The sequence below is a fragment of the Pungitius pungitius genome, chromosome 20, assembly GCF_949316345.1.
Source record: "Pungitius pungitius chromosome 20, fPunPun2.1, whole genome shotgun sequence".
In the NCBI taxonomy this organism is placed as follows: domain Eukaryota; kingdom Metazoa; phylum Chordata; class Actinopteri; order Perciformes; family Gasterosteidae; genus Pungitius; species Pungitius pungitius.
Genome location: NC_084919.1, coordinates 2,443,824 through 2,451,749, shown reverse-complemented (window position 1 = coordinate 2,451,749; position 7,926 = coordinate 2,443,824). Strand labels below are relative to the sequence as shown.

Below are 7,926 nucleotides of genomic sequence, written 5' to 3'. Positions count from 1 at the left end.
TCTCTCCGGCCCGCGGGTCCGAATCCAGCTGCAAGAAATGAGTCCGCCTCTAATTACGCTGGCAGAGGAGATCCAGAGTGGGGAGGGGGTGGAAGGGGGAGATTTCCCTCTCATTCACAAAGATTTGATCACTCCTCTCTCCTTCGCTCTCACACACAAGCACACGCCTGTGTAGCTCGGCATCAGCAGCCTCCGTGTGCATAATGATGACTCACCCAGAATGCACTGCGTTATTACACAGATTCCCAGCCGAGGCGGGGGGGGGGGAGAAAGACACGTGACCCCCCGTGCACCTGACATCCGGATGTGCGCAGCGTCCCTTTTGTGTGGCGTTTGTTGGGCTGCATTGAGTCAAACGTGCTGAGCCGTTATTGCTCACACACACACACACACACACAGACACAGACAAACACACTGTGGCGCATATGAAATAGATCCGAGTACACATCCAAGTCCGAGGAGACACAAGCGGCTTCGCCATCCTCGTTTAGTGGGTTTTAGGTCACAGAAGTGAGGAATTAGCATTTACGTGGACACCTGCGCGGCTTCAAAGCACGTCGCTGCGCACGGAGGGAGAAATACGAAGGATGCAGCTGGGAGGGGGGGGGGGGGGGGGTCGAAGGCAACGCCATAAACCAAGATATGTGCATTTACTACAGGGCAGGTACCAGATGCGCTAGTTTACAGTGCAGTGAAACACCACTACAGTGCAAAGAGAACTGACGCCTTCACTTTCACACCGGCGTGTTTTCCCTCCACGCGGTTTCGCTGCGGCGCGCGTGACCCGTTTAACGCCGGCGTCCATGTGGGTCACGCGGCAGACCGCCGACCGCTCCCCAGTCGATGCCAGTCGATAGAAGCTCCGGATCCACGCACACATCCACCCCGCGGTCACACGCACATCCGCGGTCACACGGGCCGGCGGACGAGTGGGCACCGGGGCGGAGGGATTTAGGTGAAGCTCTGCTTTTAGCCAAAGGAGGAGAGAAGTGCATCTCCTTCTCCTTCTTCCTCGTCTCCTCCTCCCTTACCAGCTGCACGGTCCAAAGGTTGCAGCAAAGCCTGAGGAGTCTGAGTGAACCCCCACCATCTCGTCTGGTTCCTCGTGGAAGCCGACCTGGCGTTTTAATCCAGTACTAAGTGGTAGTACAAAGTGAATGAATAAAACAAGGTGAAACTTGCGAAACTCAAGCGCCGGTTCTGCAGCCGTGCTGGAGGCGACCGTCTGACGGTCCAAGTGGGAGAGACGGAGAAGGACGCTGGGAGGATGAAAAGGAATCAGACATTCAGGCTGCAGAGAGAGTCTCCAAAGCCCGGGTTTATTAGCCAGAAACCTGCAGCACCTTGAACCTCTGCACAGCTGGAGGTAATTAAAACGAAACGAAATGAAAAACAGACCCAGAAGCTGCGTTGGTTTCAATCTCTTGACTCCCTCGGTAATTGAAATTAGGAAAGTTGAGACCGGGAGATGCACAGATTCATCAAGCATGATCATTTATGTGAGATTTCACTTGAGAAAAGAATGTTCACTTTGAGTTTAAAAACAAGGACCCTGCTCAGATGTTTTCTGGTGTTTAAAAAGTCTATATTCTAATTAATATCTCCTCATCTTGAAGTTTGCCCCGATGCTGACCTTGAGGGATGCACGTTGGACCTGCAGCTCACAGCGCCGAGGTCAATGGCCATTAGAGCACAGCACCAAACGACTGTGTCCTACATTCGCACAAACTCACGTGCGCCCCGCCGCGGAGGACTGTCACTCACAGTCTATGTTGCCACCTACAGAGCACCTCCGTCAAGCACAGACTCTGTCGCACTAAACCAGGCGAAACCTGAAAAAACAAGTGTGTGAGCAGACAGCTCAACAGTGCAACTGTATTTTATTTTCTGATTATTCTGACCTACATTTATTGTTCATATGTTCATATGTATCTGTTCTGTTCAAAGTGCTTCAATGTGCTGATGAACTACTATGTCCCATTTGAACCCATTCTGCATGCAGCAACGCATACTTTTTAAAGGCCTCTGCAGCCATATTTACGATCTTCCCATGATGCAATGCACGAAGAAGACCATTTTCTCTTGGAACTGAAGAATAAGGGGGGGGGGGGCTTCCAGGACCCTATTGAGTACCATGCAGCGGGCTGCAGGACCAGCACACCTGAGGATTAAACCCATTTCTCAGAGGCACACGTCAGTCCTTTTAAAACAGGTCGGGACGTGCAGAGAGTACCCGAGGGTTTGAGGAGGAAGTCGCGTAAAGAGGCAGCGACCCACCGCGTCGGCCGAATGACCTCGGGACAAACACTCATTCACAGATTTCAAAGCCAACTGCAATTAGAGTCAGATTTGGAGCCCCCCTGTTTGTGGTGAACCTGAGCCAGCTGCCGATGCCCCGCCCACAGCGGCAGGCCCACAGCTGATTGGCTGCCCGACTGGGCCCCCTGCCAGTGACGTCTCACCTGATACGTTCCCGCAGTCCGCCAGTAACGCCGACAGCTCAGGGGGTGATGTCTTAGGAAATACTCATATCTGATTGGTTCCCAGCTACGAAGGTGTGTGTGCGCGCGTGCGTTTCACATCGGTGCGCGTGAGCATACGTGACGGTTAAACGCATGTGTCGCTTTCATTTCGCAAATGAAGTAGCGCAACGCTTGCAACAATCCGTGCACGTGGTGTCCATGGCAACGCCTCTTTTTTTTTTCTTCCCCCCCCCCCCTCCCGCAGACAACCTTCCACGTGACACATGAAAGGGAGCGAGCTGGAGTCAGATGATGCGTGCGCCGGATTCATCACAAAACTTTGTGTCTGCCGGGGTGTCAACGTGCTGATCTGAGAGCAGCCCCCCCCCCTAAAGGTTCACATTGTGTCGGCCAACAGGTTGACCAGCCCCCCCTCACCCAAGATACACCTTGTGGTGCTCCGGCGACATGCACATCACGGGCCTTCTGAATGCTCGTGCGCCGATAAACCCCCCCCCCCCCCCCCCCCCCCCCCCACAGTTTGCTCATCAATGGGACGTTTCAGGCGCATCTCGCCGCGTCCTTTCATCAACATCCCATAATAATGCGCAGCGGAACCTCGGCGGTTTGCGCCACATATATGTGCGTCAAATACGCGTGCAAAACGTGCTTCTGCTTACCTCATCCTCCCCTCCCGTCCGTCTGAATGAGATGAACGCGGGTATTTGGGTGCTTTGTCCTTGAGTATCAGGGACTTAGTGTGTCTATAAAATAAAAAGCATCCAGCAGCAGCACCTCTGGGTGCGGAGCGCCCGGCTCGCTGTGCAGATGTTGAGGGTGTGGAGAATGCTACACCGGGTACCCGACAGTTTTGCAGCTCTGTCTTAAGAAGAAGAAGAAGAAGAAGAAGAAGAAGAAAAAAAAGAGGCAAATGTAAAAAATTGTGGAAGTGATTCTCCGGTGTGTCAGGCGGCGGGCGGTGGCGTCGGGTCCATCTCAGAGGGAAGCGCGCCGCTGGCCGCGGGACGAGGAGCCGGGCCGAGAGGCGGACAGCAGCGGCTTCTCAGGAGCCATCTTTTCCTCCCTTCGACCACTGGGGGGGGGCTGCACGGGAGAGGGAGGGGGGGGGGGGAGGAGGGAGGGAGAGCCGGGCACGGGGGCGCCCTCGGTCTGCAGGTATGAAAAACGAACGCACATCGCCGCGTGCTGTGGGGATTATTACAAACGTGTTTGTGTGCATTTAAAAAAAAAATAATAATATTTTTTAATATCCTTTTTTATTCCACTGAAAAACAATTGGGGGCTTCACGGGAATATTAGTGATATGATTAAAATACCACAAATACTTTAAGCCTTTAAGACCCAAGGAGATGGCATTATTTGTATTCAGTGTGTGTGTGTGTGTGTGTGTGTGTTATTTCCTTTTATAGAACAATTTCAAATTCAGTGAACACTTTAATATTAATGTGTAAATTCACTGAGTTTTACTGTATCAAAGGCCATGAACTGATCCGTCTTAAAGGGACAGTTCACTCCAGTCTTGGGTTGAACTGTCCCTTTTAATGATGCTGTAATGATTGGTGTACAGTGTTTAACAAGTTAAAGAGAATGTGATACCATATACAAAAGCCCACAGAGGGACAGTGTGTTCAGCACACACACACACACACCTGTCAACCGGCTAACATCTGTCTGAGCAGCTGCTGCTGCCTCCTCATGGGGGACAGATCAGTTAAATCCCCACAGAGGACCCGAGTTCATCCAAGCTTTTCTTAAAGACTATTTGTTATCGTAAAGACTGCATTAGTGCTGCTTGTTTGAAACGATGCAGCCCCAGATGTGTGTGTGTGTGTGTGTGTGTGTGTGTGTTTGCATCAGTGACGTTTAGTATTGAAGTCGCACCGTAACACTCTCCCTTCCTCTTCTTGTGTCCTACTGGGTTTTGTTCTAACATCACACTTCAAACCGCTGAAGAAGTTTCACCGACACGGAACCAAAAGGCAAAACCCTTGATTTCACATCACAACAACAACAACACAAGTGCAACACACACACGGCTGTTGTCCCACGGCTCCCTTCACGTGCACCCGGGTGTCCACTCGGCGTCGCAGCAGTGATGCGGCCTCCCCAGCAGAGGTCCCTCCTCCGCTCCGAAGGGCCCTGAAGGAGATCAGGCTCGGTGTCCATGGCGACCGCAGCTCGTGTGGTGAATCCACTTTTGTTTTCGTATTGCTGCTTTAATAATCCGCTACGTGTAGCTCTTCATCTCCACAGGAGGGCGCTGACAGTCACTCACTTTGTAAAAGGTCACAGGGATGGATGACATTAGCGTTTAGCTCTTTATTGGAGGTAAACCCTAAAAAGTAATGTTGTGTGTATTTATATTGGATTATTTGCACAAATACATATAAGTACAAATCATTTAAAATAATTTTCAGGTTAGAAGCCCAAAATGGCCAGAGATCACTCTTTGATTACATGATGGTCAGACTTGGATGAAATGAAAAAGAAGATATTGCGTTATTCAAACCGGTTATGTTTTAGCAGTAATAAAAAGCTAAAAGGGTAAGTTTAAAATTGTGATGCACTCGAATAAAATGTTCTAAAAAAGTGGTGATTTACATCCTTTTCTGATGTTTTTGAAGAACAATAATGTAGATTGTAGTGATGGAAATAGGTTAAAGTCCCACAATACGGAAGAAAAAAGTATAAATGTGGAATGTGAGTGAATCCTGAGTTGTTATTACAGAAAGGAGCATCTTTTAGCAAACATTCACTCCAACAAGCCTTTGAATCTTCTGAAGAGGGTTAGTGGAAAAAATGCTGCGCGAGGCACAGCTCAAACATTTTCCACAAGTCTCCATTTCACTGTTTATGCAACTGAAAAGGTCACGGCACGCGACCCCTGCTGGATGATAAAACCACCGCGACCTCCGACCCCTCACACACTCACACAAGGAAGAGTCGCCCCCCCCCCCCCTGCTTTAAGTCACCGCAGCATTTTATTTGTTCGTCCTGAGCTGGAATCCTTACACACACACACACACAAGTCGGTCACTTTTTAAGTGGAACATTAAAAAACAGCCTGGAGCATCACGGCACACGGTACTAGCATCAGGTGACACACGGATCTATGACTACTGAGGATTTTTGGGGGGGGGGGGGTGGTGGGCTAAATCACGCCATAAAATGCTAATCTTCTCTCTGCCTCAGTAACAAATCTGAAAGTACTGGCTGGGCGACTTGAGGGGGCTCTTGTAGCTGGAGGGGTCCCGCGGCGCGCTCTGGTTGGTCGTGGTTTTCTGCAGGTTCAAGGTGAAGGACGGGTCGTCTTCTTCGCCTCCGGCTTGGCGCCCCCCGTCGGCCTGAGGCGGGTGGGGCGCGCCCGTCGGGCCCCCGCGCGCCCGGCACCGCGGCCCCGGACCCGCGGGCCTCAGAAGACCCAGTCTTTCTTGTGAGGGGGCTCAGATAGATCTGCATAGTCACTAAGTGAAGTGGTGAGAGGAGGCGAGGAGGTTTGAGCAGGGAGACAGAGGGGGGGAGGGGGGGGGGGAAAGGGTTAGAATGCAGGTCGGTAGGTCAGCAGGAAGGGGGGGGGGGGGGGGTTAGGGGAAGAGATGAGGTCAAAAAAGCAAGGGTGCGAAAGGGTGAGGGGAGGCACACACGTCATGGTGAGATGGATGTGACAAAAAAAAAAAATGAAAGATAAAATAACAGCTCATCCAAAACGCTCCGGTGGTCGCGTGTTGCTCGGCATGATTCGTACCTTTGCAGTGGGTCACCTGTCTCGCCCCTGCGGAGAAACACCACAGAAAGGGTCACCTACGTGCAACCGACAGGACTCGCGTGTCGCGTCTCGCGTCCTCGTGGCCAGAACTTACCTGCAGTACCTGCAGCCTCCTTGGGCCTGCTGCTGAGAGAGAGAGAGAGAGAGAGAGAGAGAGAGAGAGAGAGGTTGAATATACTTCTACTCGTTTGGGGGTTGTAAAGCTTCTCCATGAGCTGAGTGACTGCTCAAAATCAGCAGGATACATACACACATATATATATATATATATATAGGTATATATACTGTATATAGATTAGGGGAAGGAGGACAAGGGGATGGCTGGGAAGGCCTTCGTCTTCTCACCTTTCCGGAGGCTTCCTGCCGGTGGAGGCTGCGGAGGTGGGTCGCTTGGGAGTCTTGCAGGGACTGTCCTTCACGCTGCCCGCTGGGCTCCGCGCGCCGCTGGAAGGCAAATAAAAAGCAGCACTTTGAAGCGTTGCCACCCTCCACGCAGAGATGATGATGATGATCATGACGCTTCTCACTTCATGCTGCACACGGGCAGCCTTGAGTTGATGGAGAGTTACTTCTCTGTGCAGATCTATGAGCACGCGATACGCGTCCTGCTCTTTGATGAGAGGCCGAAGCCTCCATTATGCTCTGTGTGTGTGTGTGTGTGTGTGTGTGGGGGGGGGTTCACAGGCAGCAGGTACCTGCGCGGGGGGGTTGGACTGTAGTTCCGGGCCGTGGAGCCGGAGGGCAGCGTGGAGCTCTTCTTCACCGAGGCGGCACAGGAGGTCACCAGGGGCGACCTGGAGGGCAGGGCGAGAGACACCGGCCTGCCTGTGGACACACACACACACACAGGTGTAAGGGTGATGATGCAGGTGTGTGTGTGTGTGTGTGTGATGGTTAAAAGGACTTTCCATGTCTCCTTAACCGATTTTCTCTAAATGCTTTGTGCAGGTTTTGAGCTGCAGAATATGTGTAGTAGTAGCAGACACATGATGGACCACAGTCTGCCTGATTCTGTTCACATTAAACAGGATGATCACCTTTGACTAATTACAATGTAAGTGAGAGTATCCGGACTGGAGCCATTAGTCAATAAATTCCGGCCACTTTTAAACTAAAAACGCCAAATATTCCTCAGGTTCAGCTTCCCACGGACACGGATCAACCACCCACTGGATGTCTTTTGGGTTTGGAGCGTCTGTTTGACAACTTAAGCGGTTTCACTCATTTCCTGATGATGTGTAGATCAAACGATCGTCCGAATATCAAGGAAATGATCAACTGCCAATAAAAAGTAAACCTCTCAGCGAGCATCCCTCACATTCAGAAGTGAAAGATGAAAATCGAACACACAACTACAACACCGATTCTTTCTGGATACACTCTGACTAACGTACAGCATTAATTGCACTGATTGATGAACGCCTCTGACTTACAGGTCCGATGATCCTCGCTCACCTTTAGCGCCGGATGACCTCCGGCTGTTGGTGGACGCCGCCTGGTGCTCCTCTGAGATGTTGAGCCTCTTGAGGACATCGGCCAGAGCCATCTTCAGCAGCTGGATTTCATCTTCCTGCATCTGCATCCTCTGCTCCAGGTAGGTGAGCCGGTCGCCCACGTCCAGGCCGCTGGCCGCCGAGCTGCGGTCGTCTGACAGACGGGAGGATGGTTATTTAAAAA

The 7,926-nt window shown here is 51.4% G+C and overlaps 1 pseudogene; it reads right to left on the bottom strand.

Moving 5' to 3' along the window:
* Positions 1-5,491: 5,491 nt before the first annotated feature.
* The window catches only part of LOC119194537 (echinoderm microtubule-associated protein-like 1), a 2,782-nt pseudogene continuing 347 nt past the window's right edge, over positions 5,492-7,926 (bottom strand).